The sequence below is a fragment of the Anas acuta genome, chromosome 5, assembly GCF_963932015.1.
Source record: "Anas acuta chromosome 5, bAnaAcu1.1, whole genome shotgun sequence".
Lineage (NCBI taxonomy): Eukaryota > Metazoa > Chordata > Aves > Anseriformes > Anatidae > Anas > Anas acuta.
In genome coordinates, this window is record NC_088983.1 from 5,364,191 (window position 1) to 5,382,595 (window position 18,405).

The following is an 18,405-nucleotide window of genomic DNA, read 5'->3' on the forward strand; positions in this document are numbered from 1 at the left end:
GGAAGTCGCTCAAGTGTTGCCTTTGAACAAGCTCTGGTTAATCGTCTGTGAGCTGTGACACAATGGACAGCAGGAGCTGGGGAGACATCCTATGGGAAGCAGCCTAAAAACACCTCACTCTCCTCAGTTGGTGTTTCTGAGCAGTGACTGAGGAGGTACGGACTCATTCTGTGAACGTATCTGGGCTTGAACACCAGCATGATGTGAATATTGAATCTGCTGGAACAAGTATATACAAATTTAACATTTAGGCTGAACATTAGGAGACGACTTTTAACCTTTAGAGGACTGAAACTATCATCTGACAGAGCAAAATACTGGGCTGGTTTTAGGTAGGCCTTTGCCACAGGGTTATATCGAATTAATTCCTGCAGCAGCAGCAGATGAACGAGGTGGCTTGACCGGAGCTGGTGTGTCCTGCTAGAGACATTGCCTTCAGCAGCAGTATTGCCAGGGCTGGATGCTGATGCTATGAGACTATCTGAACAGATACCAAGTTTGATTTTTAAGCTACCTCTTGGAAGGCTTAGGCCTTAAGAAGTCATCCCTGTCCTACGGTAACAGCTCTTGAGGGCTTTTTCCATGATCCAAGCATGGAAGGCAATGAATTCAGCTGCCAGCCCTTTTTGTTGTAGAGACTTCCTTACTTCAAAGGTGTATCCTCTAGTACTTCTGCCTTTCCTGAGATGAATAGAATAAATTAAAAGAGAATTTTTAAAGAGCCTTTAAAAAATCTCTCTCTTTCTCTCTCTCCCTCTTTTTTTTTTTTTTTTTTTTTTAAGTCCTTGATGTGGCAGAGAAGTAACATATAATTTGGGGCACATTGGGAAAAAAACACTCCCATGGTTCTCATTGCATCTCAGGAAGTCTGGATTGATGATTCCTGCCGTTGCTTCCAGGCTACAAGTGCATATTTTCCTCTCAGCTTAAACAGTATTATTTTACACTTATACGACACTTTTCATCCTGAAGGATGCTGGAGCACTTCATCAACTACATACAGTGCTGCTGAAGAGGCAGAAAGAAGTGAGTGCTCCAAGACATCATCTTGTTTGTGTGCTGGTCCCACAGAGCCCCAGCTGAGCCCCCTGCAGTGCCGTGCACTCTCTGGATGGAGTGTCACCTACCAAGGATGCAGTAAATGCATGCACAAGGAAGCTTTAAAATATCACAGGGCATCATTATTGATGTAGAAAGATTAATGGTGATGTTGTTCCCTGTAGTCTGCAATAGAAGAGTGTGTCTGTTTAAAGCTAGCAGGCTCTGAGCTCCTCAAAGTATCCTTCCTTAATGCTGATGGGTAAATCCATACCTAGGCACGCCGTAATTTGTTGCGAGTAGCCTCTTCTCTCCCCTTTGGGTATTCCCATGCTCATATTTTTGCCATCAAAGACAGAACTTCCTTAATCTTTCTTCCTTCTTCATTAAATTCACAGCTTTGGTAATTTACAGATACTGTGGGATCTGGCCCTTTTTTCCACTCTGCAGACTTGCAAGGCAGCAGCATCCTTTAAGCACCATATGGTTCTCGACAAAGTCAGGTTTCACATCCAACCTAAACAGTTTAATATTATCAAAAGCCCAAGCTCACTGCAGCAATAACAACCCCTGCTTCCTCTCCCTGCATTGTATAACAAGAGGAAGAAAGCTCTCAAACTGAGCAAGCTGCTGTGATCTTGAGCAGGGGCTGCAGGGCTGGGGAAAAGCCTTTGTTGCACCCTCATTACGTTCATAGGACAACGAGCGTCCACCTGGACCACAAAGGAAGTGCAAGCCCAGGTCTGGTTTCAATTAGGTTGCCTTAAAAACACATACCAGGTTTAGTTCCTAATGTTGTAATATATAATTAATTTATTTGATGTTTAAATTTTAATGAGAGAATGCTACATGGCTCCAAGCTGCAGAATGTTTGATTGTCTCTATTGTTTAATGTACATTTTTGTTCTGTTTTGTTTTTTTCTTTTGTTTTTCTAATTTAGGGGCTTGGAGTCTGGCCCCCACTGAATTTGATGCACACAAATATTTTCTGGCATAGCTAATGGATTCGGCCTGGGGAGGGAATGACAGGCTGGGTGGGGACAGGGGAGCTGGGCTGAGTGTTCATTCCTCAAGCCTCAGAGGTGGTAAAGATTAGAAGAGATGGTCTTCAACTTCCTCAGTTAATAGACCACGAGGTCTCTGTAGATGATGAGTAATGTTGCGTGGAGCAGACGCCAAAATGGAGCAGGAGTCCTGAGACAGCTTTTGTTACAGTACCTTGTAGCAATCAGGAATGATTATCCTCCTTTGTGCCATGATGCTATCAGTTGGCTGAGGACCGTGCACTGAGTCACGGCAATCAGCATCCCACATGGTTACAAACATCTGCATTGCATCTGAATAGCTGCAATTACACTGCTGTGCTTCCTGCCCGTGGGACCTCCACGGAATCAGTGCTGTGAGGGCTCTCATGATCCCCACAGCCTTCGGTGAGGCTGGTGGCTTGGCCGTGGGGCTGCCCAGCCCAGCAGCCAAGTGTGCAGGTCCTGTGTGCACATCTCAGTGCATCACCGAAGTGGAGAATGGATAGGATAGATACGTGGGAAGGCCACACTTTGGAGGTCTTTTCTATTTATCTGTTGGGAGCACAGCTTTCTCCTATTTATAGGAGGATAAGAAGAACAAATATATGGTGGTTTGATGTTTAAGAAAAAAAAAAAAAAGTAATTTGCAGATTAATTAGCATTTTAAAGAGCCCTGGGGGCTTTTTAGGAGAGAGAGCAATGGTGCTACCAAATGAGGAGATTTAGACAGAAGCAGTGGTGTACAAGTGTTTTCTTGGTAACATACCGAAGGATGAAAGTGTTATTAGAGATGTTAGCAGTGGGGTGTCTGTTTGTTATCTGGGACTAAATAAATCATCTCTTCAAGCCTGTGCTTCTAGTGAAGTGACAAAAGCACCCAGATGTAGCGTTTCCTACCAAGCTGCAACATAGGATGTGCTGGAGAGAAGCTGTGCTCAGAGATACAGCTCCCTAGCAATAAAAGCACTGGCCCTGCAGATTGCAAGCAGGGCAGATAACAACAGCTTTCTTTCCTACGAGGTGCTAACCCTGATGTAGTGGGACAGATACTGAGGGGTAGGATGCCGAGGATGCTTTTCTTCCATGTTCTCTTTATGTGGGTTAAGTATTAGGCTTGTGATCTCAGCATTTGCATGCTGATATTAGGAAGAGTTCCCTAAGGAAACAGTAGAGAGCTTCTGCACAGAGAGCTTTCAGAGGGGAGGTGAAGTCAAAGAGGATACAGCCTGCATAAAGTCACCTCATCCACAGCAAAAGGCAAAACTCAGCTGCCTGGATACAAAAGGCAATCAAGGAAAAAAAAAATAAATCCATTCTGCTTGCTCAGTGTACATGTTTGTTTAGTTTCTGCTGCGGAAAAAGGACTAATGAACATTATTTTAAATACAGCTAATTAGGTGTGGTCTTTAAAAAAAAATCCTACCAAGCCTTGCTGAAATCTTCATGCTGCCAACAATAAATTTAGTTGGATTATATCAGGAATATGTTGCTTGCACACAGTTTACCGGCAGTGTTTTTGTTAGCTGCAGCTATTTGGCTGGAAAGCAGAAGGGCTCTTGTACCCTGAAAGCAGGCACCTTCCTGTAACCCCAGCCGAACAGATCTGCTACTGATGGGTAACAGCACCGCCGATGCCTTAGGAAATGCGGCATCGGGTGGTTAAAAGGAGCCGCTTGCCACACCGGATCCTGCCTTCCCCTCAGGTTTTGGCAGCGAGAAAGAGGCAGGCCTAGGGAATAATGTTGTTGTGCTTGGGTGTGTTTGTGTTTGTAGTGAAAATGGAAACCTATGAAGTCCAGTAGGGCTGGAAGATTGTCCTGCTAAATGCTTGGATCCAAAATCTGCAGAGCTTAGGTAATGGCAGGCCAAATACTGCACCTCCTGCCCTTGCCTGGGCAAAGTGAAACTCCATTAAGGAGAATGGGAGAAGCGACCATGTGAACACAAGGGTTCCTCTGGATATCTAAGGGATTTTTGTTTTTCAGCAGAAGTGAGATATCAGGGTCTCACTTGGCAACCTGCTTGGGAAACACTAATAAAACTGTTGCTCTTCTACAAACTGTCCATGCTCCTTTGCCTTTGGAGGGCCTGCTCATTTTTTCTCAGGGAAGATGGTGCTGTGTGGCCACTTGATGTCTGAACTGCTCTTCAGGTCATCACTCATCTATCCAAGTCCTGCGTGTGTCCTGTCTGTGAGACAGGGGTTGCAGTTTGTCTGAACACTTGGGAGTCAGGAAGTGACATCTGAGGTTGTTGCTTAAACCATTCTTCTCATTTAAAATTCTGTGGAAATTTACAATTTTATGAATTACTGTCCTGGGCTAAATAATGTTTTAATCCCCAGCTCATTCCCAGACTTGACTAGATAAGTTTCATGTCGATTTTCTCAACTGTCTCCCTAAAATCACCACTGCCTTAAGCAGAACTTCAGCCCCACCAGTTAAAATATTGAAAATCTGCGTTTCTGGAAAGAATTATTATAGGGAACTACATCTTCTCTGGCCCAGCAAGGCTCTGTAGCTGCCTGGCACAGCCGTGATGACATTAGAGCTTGCGGACTGAATTCTGTCTCGCTGAACCTCCTGACGTTTCACCCGCTCTGTCGGTGTTGGCACTGAAAGGCACATTTCCTGGCTGCTCACAGCGAAGGTGGCAGATGGTATTTGCTAAATTCTGCTTAATCCCGCTTGTTCCTGGCGTGCATGTAGGCAGATCTTTGTGTTTCAGGTGGAGGGAGATGCAGCAGGAGCAGGGGCACCCTAAAGGCTGCCACCCTCTTGCATGGCAGCGGGAGGTCTGCAGAGCCTCATTTTAACCTTTCTTCTGCTGAGCCTTCTTTACTTTAAAAATGCTACTCTAGCTTTGCTTTAGAAAACATGCAGGCTTAGAAAAGCAAAGCTTTTTGGAGAGGCTGGCCCAGGTAGAAGGTGCAGCATCCTTCAAGAAGGGTTCCTGAAGGATGATAGCTTGCAGAATCAGCAGCATCAAAGGGCCTGTTCTCACCTGGAATTTTACTTTTAAATCCATTAGAAGATGCTCAACCCTGGATTATTTCATAAGCCCTGGCAATCCTAAACTGGTGGGGGCGAGAGAGAGGAACAGTGCTGGGGGGTGAAACATGACCCCACGCTTTGTCCTTCCTGATTGTTTCTATGATCCCTGTTCATGGAGATGTAGGACGTTTCATTACATGGTTTGCTTGATCCCATCTTCACATAAAGCCCCCAGGAGACAGGGAGAGCCCGTGGGACCAGGAGGCAGCAGTCCTTCTCTGCCTTCTACAATCGTGCTGCACCTCTTGCTCCAGCCCTCAGCAACATGTCCAGCCTGGCTGTCCTTTTGCCTGAAGGAGAAAACCAGCAGGATGCTCATCCTGGTTGCCAAATGATAAATAATGAGTGAAGGAATGGCATGGGAAAGCATGAAATACAGAAATTTAGGCACATTAAAAAGCATCCACTCAGAGCCAAAGCTGGACCGGGACTGGCCCTTCTCAGAGCTGGAAACACCAGCGGGGTTTTGGCTTCCCATGTTGGCCAACGATAGCGCAGAAAGCAACTCTGTCCCAGCAGAAACACTGCTGGAGCTTGTAAAAGGCAGAAAACTCCTTTGGGTAAGCACAGCTCGGTCTTAATCTACGCTGCAGCCATGCCAGGTTCTTTCTAAACATGGAGCAAAATGGGTTTTGGACTTCTGGAGTTCTCTCCCCAGCTTGGATCGGGATCACACACCACAGTACCCAAAATTAGCTAGGCTGGGGACCCTTGCATATTCATTTCTTGCTGAAATCAGGCCCCACTGAGGGCCTTTAGTGTTTTACTGATAATGCTCCTTTGCCAGCAAAACTGGGCACGGAGCCTAAACGTGCCCTTATTAAACTCACTGCAAGTTTTGATGTGGGTTTCAATGGCACCAGCAGTTTTCTTTTCCCAAAGGGACCCTGATTTTTATATTTTTTATTTTTTCTTTTCAGCTCATTCTTTCAGCTGGTTTCTGCTGGCTTTTGCTGAATTCCTTTCTTGGGACCAGTAGCCCCAGTAATGTGCAAATAAAGAGAAATGGTCCCAAAACCTTGCTGCCAACAGGGACAGGTAAAGAATTTGTTTAGTGCCTACATCTGGAATGTCTTTTACAGCAAATAGACCAGGATCAGGAAGCGTTAGATATCAGTAAATTCCAGTCTGATTGCTAGCAGGTGCAAATGCAAATGAAGAAAGCATCTTACCTGGCCTCAGCCCTGGATTTTGCCTCTCCAAATCCTTCAATTGCCATTCCTCATTGGAGATTTTTTTTTCCTTCCCTACAGAAGAAAATCAGAAAAATACTGACTTTCAACTTGGTTTCCTAGCTTTCTTTCAAAATGAAAGCATCAGTTGGAAACACGTGTGTGTGCAAGCTGCTAGGAAGCAGGGCTGCCCCCTCTAACCCAACACTTTTTTTTTTTTTTTTATAATTCCTTGAAGGTGCCGAAAGACCCCCCAAGAGCTTTTGATCTCTGAAGCTGTTTTATTACAACACAGGAATTATAAGCTGAAGAAAAAATATTTATTTTAAAAAGGGAAAACACTGAACTCCTGGGTGAGAGGGATAAATTAAAAGCTGGAAAACTAGTCTCCAACCTGCCTTGGGAACTCTGGCAGGCTGAATGTCCTCCTGCCCTGTCCTGCTGGTCACCCCAGCTCAAAGTGTCTCTTTTACCCATCTCACCCTAGATCTGGATGTGTGCAAGCAAGAAGGCTCTGAATGCCTTTGATGGATTTACTCCTGCTGATTGACAGCATAATATCTGCTACAAACGGTGGAGGGTTGGGAAAGGGATGTGGCGATGTGTGGAGCACTGCTCCCTGCTAAAACCCATCCGTCCCCAAATCAGGGTGGTGCAGAGTCCCAAGGAAGCATTCCTTTACAGCAGAAGGAGCCTTTGCTGCACCCTGAAGGTGTGTAAAGGCCGAAGATGAACAGTGGGAAATTGTGAGACACCACTCTGCTTCCTCTGGGCACCCTTATCCTCCTCTCATGGTGAGAAATAGGCCCTTCTGTGAGTCCATCCTCCTTCCCTTGTGTGATTCCACTCTGAAGTATTGCCAATGTCAGAACTGGCTCCTCCTGAACCCTCTCTGTGCCATTGCTCACAAAGATCCCTCTTTGCCAAGGGTGGCCTGGGGTATTTCTTCTTGCTCAAGGCAACAGATGAGAGCGTTTCCTCTCTCTTGGGTTAGCTCAGATGCAGAGCCCACAGTGTTCCCTGGCAGATTATTAAAGCATTAACCATGCTCATTTAATGGTATTGAGATGCAGATAAGATGTAATGTATTATGCATTGTTTTCCCCTCTCAGTGTGGTTGAGCTTGTTTTTTAATGTCAAGGGCAGGTGTTTTCGTGTGATACCTGCTTAGTGATATTTATGGTGGTATTTATTCCAAGGCTGCAGCTAATGTCATTGTCCTCTGTTTTGTTACACTCTAAGATTTGGCTACATGTCTGGTGCATCATATGCTCAATTATTAAAATGTCTTAATGAAGGTTAACAGCACGGTGCAGCACGGTCACGCAGAGCTGACACACACAAATCTGCCAGGCGTGATGCTGGGAACGGTGACTGAGCTGCACCTCCTGATGTGCAGAAGGGGCAGATTAAAAGTGCAGGCAAAATGGTGCCAGGAGCACAGCTCGGAACATAATCCTTCTGGGAAGCAGAGCTGGAGAGATGTTAAAAGGGGCCATAACAGCTCTCCATGGCTTCAGCTGCTGGGGAGCGCTGAGCAGCAGCATGGTGTTTTGGGTCTCTCTCTTGCTGATGCTGGGTGAACCATTCTGTGCTTTGAAAGACCAGCTCCAGAGCAGGTATCTCCCTGAATGTGCCTTGTTAGGCTCTCAAGGGCTTGATGGGGTCCGTGGGGCTCTGCATGGCCACAGCAAGCCCTTTCCATCCCTGCAGAAGCCCTACGCCTGGAGGAATCCCTGCCTTAGACCTCTGAATGGACTATGTGATGGCACTGGGGCTACTGCTAGCCACCACTGAGCCATCCCACAGCACCTGTGGAGGAGCTCAGGGCTGCAGAAATGGAGTTCAGACCTCATATTCACGTCTTGGAAAGGGCTCCCAGCATTGCAGGAAAGCCCCATTTGAGCCTTGCTGCAGCAGCTGCTGGGTTAAATGCTCAAATACCTTCGTTCACTCAGCAAGTATGAGCTGAAGACAGGGCAAATGCTAGAGGACCTCATTTTAGATAATATTGTTAAGGAATGAGTTAAATTTCCAAGTGAGTGTGGAGTCAGGGAAATTCTGTAGCTGTCTGTGAGTTATCTCCAGCTGACTTGCCACCTAATGCCTCGATCACAGGCTGAAAGGCTTGCTGGTTCAGTGTTACTTCATCAAAACAAGAATGATATTTGCGTATCGCAGCAAATATCACTCAGAAAATGCATAAAGGCCACATTCCGCCCCAGCCATGGGCGAGAGCCATAGGATTCACTGTCATGCAGGAAGCATACAGAGGCATTTCTCATTTAGCAGTCTGTTGATGTGCTTGCCAATTGCAGCCGCATGCATGGCCCAATGGTGCAATACCTAATTGAATTGTTACCTTGTTAATTTTTTAATCAACTCATTAGGATCTATTAATGACTTTGGAGCAGAAAAGGTTTTCCAGCCCAGAATATGTTAATATCCCAGGGAATTACAGCTGTATGAGCTGGTCTGAACGATTCTCAGTAAATCAAGTAATGCTACTGCATGCCGTGGTTCGCACAGAGAGTCATTGAAGATTATATGGATGTCTTAGACATGGGAGCCAAAGTCTGCAGCAAAGGTATTTCCTGTCTTCTTCTAGAGGTATTCCTGTGCCCTTTGCTCATTCCATTACGTTTAATTATGTCTCTCGGTCCTCTAGAGATGGAATGCTTTGTCCCAGAGCTCAAGTGCTCATCGTGCCCTCACGCAGCTCGATGGCCACTCATTGATCTGCCTCACAGCCCTGCGAGCACTGCTGTTACCTGCTAGCTCAGCGGCTGCACGCCTCCTCCCCAGAGGTAATTAATCACTCACTGCCTAATTCTCTCCAGTTCATTTACACACAGCAGTGGCAGAGCGCCAAGATGGATCATGTGAAGTGAAACCACTCCAGAGCGTGATGCTGGAACGGCTGTGAGGACGCCGTTGCTCTGCACACCTGCAGTTCATGGGCTGTCCAACGATGCTGTCCCAGCCCAAAATTGATGGAGAAGAAGACAGGGTCCTTCAGCAGAAACTCACTCATCTCTCACTGTGTTCAGTCAGGTTTGGGAAACCGTAAAATAGGCCTTTCAAGCATATAAAGATCACTAGGGTAGAACGTTTACTCCGGCTTAATGGGGAAGGAGCGTGAGTGTCACTGATGCAAAGGAAAACCCTCCATCACCCCAGTTTATGTCCCAAAGGCAACGCTCCGTGACACTTCCAAAATATAAACAGTGTGGTGAGAATAAATATAATAGATGGGCTTTGCCAATGCAAATGAAAAGCAATTATCCCAAATCGCAGTCTTAATTTATAAGCAGTCAGTATAATTTGAGAAACCGAAATCTGATGTTGCTAAATCAAATTCCTGTAATTCCACTGGGCATTAAGCACATAATAAGATTACACTGTGCATTGAGCATGTCCTTGTTAAATCTGCTGGCTACTGCATTTTTATTGCTCTCCTGGGGGTTTATTGAGTTTACACTTCCAGTAAAAGGTAGTGTTTTCACAGTGTCTTTGGTACGCTGGCCACACAAGTCTGTCTGCAGCGGGCAGAATTGTAAAGCCATATAATTTGCTTACATCCCTTGGCAGCTCGACTGGAAAAAAAAAAAAAAAGGCAATTAAAAGACACCGTGTAGTTGTATTTAACCAAATTAAAAATAATAATAATGAATCTACTGTGCTCTAATCAGTAAGGAAAGGAAGCCATGCGTAAAGGTGAGGTTTAGCCATGAGACAGCTAAACTGATGAGCTCTTCTGTTAAGATTTGTTTTTGAATGCCTGAGTAGTGGTGCTAATATGCTGATACCTGCAATTTATGCACAAGAGTGACCTTGAGACTAGCTGCTCTCTGAACAATCAGGAAGAATATGATTTCCTTGCAACAGTCTGTCTGTAGTCTTGGAAAGGGGATGAGGAGGCAGAAGATAAAGGGAGCACAACAAGGAACTGGGATATTGGTCAGTGGAAGTCCCTGGAAGCGGCACAACATTTCCTAAGAAAGACCCAAAGATGAAATGTGCCATTGTAGAAGGAGGGAGAAAGCTAAGAAAAAACAGAACCCCTCCCAGAGAGCCAATGCAAGCCAAAATGAATGCAGCACAGGCACTGAAGAGCTGCCGTTACCAGTGCATGCTGATCTGCACACCTGAGAGCACTTGGCCCTGCTTGGGCATTCTTGCAGGGACATCTCAGTGCTCACCTGCAGAGGAGCTCTCCTGCTGGTTGGTTGCCTCCTGTTAAGAGAGCTGTTAACAGCTTAACAGAGGCTTGGTTAAATTTTGTGTGTAGAAGTCCCCTTGAAACTGCTTAGCAGTGATCAGGGTAATGTTGGATAAGTATGATAAATACGAGAATACACATTTAAAACATTTGCCATTGTGGCTGGAACATTTCTTTTGGCTGTGAACAGGCGAAAGAAAATTGTGGGCTAGACTCTGTCCTGAGAGGTAACATAGTTTTATTTACCAGGAGGTAAATGAAAATCACTGGGGGACTAACTTGAAAAATTAACACTTGATGATTTGGTAAGGTCATCCTCTTTTCCTCTACTAAGTCACTTTCCAGAACACTTTTATAGCCAAGATGTTTCAAGAAGGTCTCCAAGCCTGCGTCTGGACACCTTGCTTTTATAGCCGAATTTAGAACAGGCCAAGCATGAATTCAGCTCTGAGAATCAAGATACTTCTGCAAAATGGGTCTTGCAATGGCAGACATCCTCAGACCTTTCCTTAAGACCATGTCTGGATGAGAAAGAGAACCTTCCTCTGGCATGCTCTCCCTGTTTTTAGCCATTGGCTCTTGGAAGCCTTCTTGGCTTTCATGGAAAAAAAGAGCTGCATGTTGATGTGTGACCTCTGGTGTATACAGAAGGGTTTCTGGACTGACTTTTTCCTGCATCATTTTTGGTTTTCTACACTTGTAGGTGCAGAGCCAAGCACGTGTGAGGCCAGAGTCTCACTTGTGGGGTGTCCTGTAGCTCACGCCAGCTCAGGGGCTGAGGGTCACTCTCCATGCACTGCATGCTGCAGCTCTCACCAGGGAGTCACGTTGCTCTGGCTTTGTTTGAGGTTGGTCTGGCACCTGAAAGGATTTCACATGTCTAAATCCATGGGTCCCTAGCCAGTCACCAGCTCTACCTGGTATTTGAGAGTCAGGGGGTGAAGATGAGAGGCCAAAGTTTGCCTCAAGACTGACGGGCAGTTTTTTTTTCTGTTTGAAAAGATTACAAATACCTTGGTATCTCAGTGGTAAATGGTCTAAGATTTTTCTGAATTCTTCCATCTGAGATTTTCAAGATTTATTTTGAGATTAATTGGATGTATTTTTGGCAACACCGAAGTTCATTTGGAAGGCCTTAATACAAGCTGGCAGCAATTCAGCAGGAGTCTGGCATGGTTTTACCTGAGGGAACTCTAAAACAGCAAGCCTTCCCGTGACTAAATATCACAGGGGTCACGGAACAATTAGATTTGGGGTTACAGATGTGCTTATCAGTGTCAGGACAATCATGTCTTCTAGCAGTATTAGCTGGGTAACCTCAGACATTGACTTTGGAGAACTTAATGGGAGAAGAAAGAGCTTGGACCATAAACCTCACGAGCGCTCTGTGTGCCATGCAGGCTGAGCAGCATTTTTTTGTGTTTATTTATTTTTTTATTTTTTATTTTTTTATTTTTATTTTTCTTGATTTGGACTTCAGTTCTTGCTTTCAGGTAATGTTTCTGGCGTTCAGATACCACAACTGTCTTGGGAAGCCCCTGTGGTGAAAATGACTAGAAGCTGGGGAAATATTGGCCACTGCTTCCCTGAGCTTAGACTCCCTCCTAGCCATCCCCTCTTTGTCATCCCTGAAGGCATGACATGGGTTAGCCTGATGGCTATGGCCACTCTGGTGGTTTGCCATGCTGTAATCCTCTGCCCACACTCAGGCTTTGGGGGCAGCAAAGGTCCCTTGCTGTGTCTCTCTCCTCACCTTGCTGCACCCAGTGTATGGGGTCAGAAGCAAACAACCCTGCTGCATTACCTTGTGCGTAGCACATACCAGGAAAGAAGGTGTGAGGTGTGTGCTCAGATAGCATTGCCAGAAAATAGCAGCAGAGGGAAGGCAGGTTTTACCCATGACACTAGTTCACCAAGTTAACCACATCCCAGTTCATCCCTGCTAAGGCAGTGCTTTCCCTTTGAAATAAAGTAGTGTAGCCTTTGCTGAGGACAACATTTGTGCCTCTGTTTCCTTGGAGGCAGATGAGGATCTTGCATGTCTTCTCATGCTGTAATCAATTTATTGCTGTATGGGAACCAGAGCTCCCCAGGAAAGTGTCATGGATTATGTCATGGAGCACACTACTTGCATGGAGACCTTTGATTCAGCTGGCAGACATAAAAAGAAGACAAAATGTGTTTAGCCAAAATGCTCTGTAATGACTGCATGTGTGCAGCTGCAAAAAGAGCAATGGTAATTGAGCCAAGAGTGGAAATTATTGGCAGCAGGGCCTGCATTCATGTGTGCTTCATATTTTATTCCTGATTTACAATCTCCTCACCAGCTGTGCCATGTAGCTGGCTGTGTCACTGCTCTGCTCCCACCTAGCTGCTGCCCACCCTGCTGCCTTCCTGGGGCTCTCCCGAGACCAGGGCTGAGGACCTGCTCCTGACATTGGTTTTCAGTGCCCTAGAGGTAGGGAGGTGCTCCTGGGTATGCTCCAGGCATAAACATTTGGGGTGAGGTAAGAACTTCCCCTGTACACCTTACCCCAAGTGCGGAGACTCTGGAAACAGGCTGGGAGCTCAGGAACAGGGCCAGAATACCAAAGCCATCAGGGGAAAGCTGCTTCAAGCTAGAGTCTGACATGCACAACCCAGAATCCCCACCTCAAGGCTTGACAAGATTGATGTTATCCCCTATGCATGTTTTTCTCCTCCTATCATTACTGGGGGGCTTCTCAGTTTTGGGGAGTTTTTGATCATTCCAGCACCAGCCAGGCACTGTTGCTGGGAAATGGGGATTTTTCCCTTAAAGGCTGGCTGGCAGAGGTGGCTCAGCAGGGACCTGCGGGGCTCCCTTGTCCGTAACCAAACTCTGGGTGCAATTTGGGAGCTTTGCACTTGGAGAAGGCACCGCTGCCCTGGCAGCTCTGAGCACTGTTGGTCTGTTTCTGTTGCAGCTCCTGCAGGCTCCGGAGCTGCGATCTCTCCCACTAAGCTCCAGCATTTAGGAGGGTGCTGTCTGTGTGTAATTTGTGAGGTTTTGTTACAAGTCTTCCCTTTCTCTCTCCCTTGTGATGGCAGAGGGATTCTTGCAAATACAGCACAGGTTTATCTATCCTAAATGTGGAAACAGCACAGTGCAGGAGCACTCTGTGCAAGGAATGAGAAACAGATCCCAGCTGTACTATTCATTTGCCTTATAAGACATGAGGCTTTTTAAATATACATATTTTTAATTCTTGGGGATGCTTATGGCTCATAAGTCAAAAAAGCCTGAGCCTGCTGTTGCTAAATCAGCTCTCCAAGTTAGAGAGGGGATGCTGCTTTTGGAGGTGAGACCCCCAGGGATGGATGTGTGCCTCTGCTGCTCTCTCACGTTTCATGAGTGTGTCTCTGGGTGCTTTCCTTGCCCCTTTCAGAGGTGTTGGTTTCCTTTTCCTACCACAGAGAAATTCCTGCAGCCATCGATACAGGCTGTCAGGCCATCGCCTTTCAAACCTGGATGGTTTCAGGCCAAAGCATCCCGCCTGAACCTGAGGTTTGTACAGACTCCTCTGTTTCACTGCTAAACAGAAGAGAAGGGAGGATAATGTCTGGTAGACTAATTACTAGCGCTCTAAATACCTGCTGGGGGAAGGATGTGCTTTCAGCATCAGGCACCCGTGGGCTATGTTTCTCTTGCCTGAGCCCAGTTTCTCCCTGACGAGGAGGGAAGCTCTTCCCCTTGGCTGTTTGCAGAGCAATTTGATCCACACGCAGCAACCCTCCCAGCACTCGCACCTCCAGTTCCTGCCCTGGGGTGGGAACTGGCGGAGAGGCCCAGAGGAGCCCCGTTTCCTCCCACCCCTACGGCACAGAGCAGGATACACAAAGTTTTCCATATGTTGGAGGCTGAGGACACGTGCAGCCTCAAGGATGCAGCTCAGGAGCCTTCACTCTCAGCATTCCTTTCTGATACAGAGGAGTTATTTGCATTTAGATACAATTTAATGCAGTCTCAGGTCTTCCGTGCTTTCCATCCTCTATTTTCGCCTGCATTTCTCCATGCCAGGTGTGGGGCAGAGCCTGTGCAGCCCCAGGACTCCCAGTGCCCATGGGCTGGCACAAAAGTCTGAAGCCATGCATAAGTACTTCCAGCAGCTTTCTCTCTCTCTCCCCTATTATTTTTTCCATCTTTATAGCTCTTTTGCTGCCTCTCAGCAGTGCCCTTCTGAGCCTGTTTGCACCACCAAGCATCAAAAAACCACGGTGAGCTGTGGGCAAGTCCTCAGCAGCCGGGGATGAGGTGTGACAACAGGGAGCAGGAATGCTGCTAGCAATGGGGGTGCTGGGTGGCAGGAGCCTGGCAGCTGTCAGAAACCACCCTCCTTCCACTGTGTTTTCAGAGCAACCCGATGGGACCTCACCGTTAATCCTGGAGGCACCAGGTTTCAGCAAGCTGCTCCCTGCATAATCATGCAGTGGGGAATGCTGCATAACCCCATGGAAGTATCCCAAAAGTACAACCCACCTCCAGTCCCGCTCTGCAGCCAGCTGTCAGACCCATGGCAGACCCTTTGGATTGCTCTCAAATCTGCCAAGGGAGAAGAGGTGAAGGTGTTGAGTCTAAAATTCAAACGCACAGAGAGACAAACCCTTGCCTTTATCCTGGAGATGAGGAGTTGGATCACACCCCCCCTTTCCTTTTTTTTTTTCCCAGGATCACTCTTTCTGTCTTATATATAAATTTTATGAGCCAATTGATGGCAGAAATACTTCTGCAAAGTCGAACTGTTATTTCACACAGGCTTAGCCATCCATCTCCAAGTGCAGCTCCTCAGTGCCATGCTGGACCGACACTCAGGATGTCAACAGAGAGAGCTCACTTGCTCTGAACCATGAGTTGAGGAACAACTTTTTCATAAGGTGGATAACAAAACACCTGCATTTTGCCTGTAAAAACCTCTGTTGCTGGCAGTTTGGAAGACCAGATCCCTGCAGGTGAGGCAGATGTGCACCAGGGTGAAGGGATGGCCAGGACCAGCTGGCTATGACTTGCTGCCCGTGACCCTAAGCAGGGGAGTGAGCCCAGCTCACCTCCAGGCATGCACAAAGCCCTCCTGTTTTCTCAGCAGCATCATCAACTGCTTCCTGGCTGGGGTCTAACACCAGCACTGCTGGACCTACAGCTGCTATTGATTTCTATTTCATGCCCATTGATAGAGGTGGTGCAGGTGGGAAACTCTGAGAGGAGGCATAAATAATAAACTACGAAAAGCTGCAGTGCTGGAGTGAATGAGAAGCAGTTTGGCATTTGCTGGAAAGCAAAGTTTAGCTGCTAATTTTTCAATGCACAGACAGTTTTGCTACAGAAAATGCCGTGCCTGCTTTTGCTGTTAGTTATGGAGAGGGAATTGGGAAGCAGTCCTGGGCCAGGGGAGAGAGAGGGATTGGAGCTGGTCCTACCTCTTCTCTTGTCCTTTTCCTCATGCTGCTCTGGGTTAGCAACAGCTCTGCTGCCAATTAGAAACCCCAACAAACTGACTAGCAATTAATGTTTTTAAACCAACATTTGTCATTTTGGAAAAGGAACTAAATCCTTTTTTTTTTCCCTCACTATCCAGGTAGATTTACTGCGTGTGAGGCTGTTTGAATGGGAGGGAGGCCCCAGCAAGGGTCTGTTCAATTCAGTATGCATTCATAATGTACGGCGGAAGGCTTGCCAGCAGACCTGGGCCAAGATCAGACGTTCCTCCAGTCCTGCCTCACACCTTTTTTTGGGTAGCTACTGCACAGTGCCATGAAAAAGGTCGCATGCCAGGGCACGGGCAGGAAAAGGGCCGTGACATTTCAGAGATGAGTGCGTGGAGCACAACCCTCCCCTCACACATGGTCTGCGTGGTTGCTGGTGTTTACCAGAGCTGCAGGTCCTGTCCCACCAGAAGAACCCCAAGATAAAGCAAAGAGGGTTTTTATTCCTTGAGAGGCTGCATTTTGGATCTCATTTTGGAGTTAGGATAGGGCCCGATGCGTGCTTGCAGCTGCACCACGCTGGGCACAGCTCACCCTGCTGCTGCCCGCCTCCTGCGCTGGCTGAGCAGTTCCCTGGGTTTGCCATCGATAACCTTCAGCCTGGTGGGGAAGAAAAGGGAAGAGCTCTGTCCAAGGCTCAGCAGGTTGTGAAAAGAGTAAGGAAAAGGTGCAGAAACTGCTTGGGGGAGTGAACAGGAGGCAGAACTGGAACCAGGAACCTGCAGCCTCTCTGGCTGCAGTGGACATTGGACCGGGCTGTATTTATACACCAGAGTCTGGTTTCACTCAGCATCCTGTGCTGATCTAGCAGGCTCTAAACACCATCTAAGATGATGGGAATACACCAGAGGCTACCCACACCTCCTGCCCTTGCCTGGGGGCCAGGACCGTCTCCATCTCCTGTCCCTCTGGCTCCCTCCCCCACCAGCACGGATGCCCACGGTGCAGATGGCTGTCTGGAAGCGTAATGACATTTACCAAAGGGGACCAGAAATGATCACTGAGGGACTGCAAATAATGAAGCCAATTCCTTTTATTGACACACGTGGAAGCTGTTTAATTTCGGATGTTGGCTGTCAGAAAATAGAGCCCTTCTGCGGAGGTTTTCTCAGGGAAGCAATATTGCGCTTGGTGTCAAGGTTCGTGCTCGCATTTAAAAGCGAGATATTCTCAGCTCTTAGATTTGAAGCTTCTTCATGACTCTAACCTATCACTTACACATTCAACATGCATCTAAGAGCCTGATCTGTCTCTGCTTGCAGACTACAATGATTTTTTGCCAAGGATTTCTTGCTGAGAAAGACGAGATACCAAATAACATGCACATTTTCGTTCATTCCCTCTGAAAATGCAGCTGTAAGCCTAGCACTCAAGCTGGGCACTCGGTTGCCTTTCAGCCCCTGATTTCTGCTTTAGGCATTCTGCTTTTCCATTTAGGCCACGAAACTCGGTGTTCTTGGGGTTCCTCATGTGCTCTAAGGAGCTGTGACCTTTGCTACCACGCTGTGCAGTGAGCCAGGAGGAGCAACGTGCCTCACAGAGGGTGAACCTAAAGCTGAGCGTCGCAGACTTGAAGACCAGGGAAACACCTCTTGTTAGGAGGGGCTGCAGGTGCAATTTCCCCCTTGCCTGCCTTTGGTGAATCCTGCCTCCATCAGCTTCCCTGGCCTTGTCCTGGGCAAGCACCAGCATTATTTGCTTCCTGAAGCTTGTGAGTGTGGGGTACCACCCAGCTACGCCGGCTGTCTCAAACTCTCACAAGATCCTAGAGAGTCCCCAGCACCCCAAAAACAGCGTCACAAGACCAGGAGGTGCAGCAGAGGAGGTTCGGGTGCCCACCAGGGCTGAGAGGTGTCACTTGGCATCCACACCTTCGTGTTGGGAACTGGGAAAGAAGGATTTAATGGTTATTTTGGCAAGCATTAATGTGTGGGGAGGGAGAATGGTGGGCACGATTTTTCTGGGAGGGGGGAATCTCTTCTAAATGCCTCTGCAGCCTGGCAGCGCAGCCTGGCCCAGCCACCCCTGGGACTGCAGCCCCCAAAGGGGCTTTGATAGCAGCCTCCTCTCCGAGGACACATGCATTAGGGCTTATATTAGTGCTTCATTAAGGACAGGAGAAGGGCAACCTGAGGGGTCACCAAATCCCCTCTCCTGCCATTGCAGGTAGCCGTGTCCTCTAATCCCTATTACTGCAGGAGGGAAGAGGCAAATCAGTGGGGACCTGAGCTCTTGTGGGCAGGGGCAGCCTGCAAGCCCCCCAAAAAGCCACCGGGGAAAGACTGTGGTCCTTGTGCTTGACATCTGCCGGGGTTACATCCATCTCAGTTCAGGGCTGCCGGGAGGAGGCAGCCTGGCTTATTAATTTTTAGTGCGCTGCAATGCCGCTGCATGAA

General features: G+C 47.3%; 1 long non-coding RNA gene across 1 annotated transcript; it reads left to right on the forward strand.

The window, feature by feature from the left end:
• The first annotated feature begins 10,625 nt into the window (after nucleotides 1-10,625).
• Nucleotides 10,626-18,105, forward strand: LOC137856741 (uncharacterized). Its single transcript, XR_011096754.1, has 3 exons — nucleotides 10,626-10,815; nucleotides 14,884-15,478; nucleotides 16,102-18,105. It is a non-coding gene; the product is annotated as an uncharacterized lncRNA (long non-coding RNA).
• The last annotated feature ends 300 nt before the right edge of the window (nucleotides 18,106-18,405 follow it).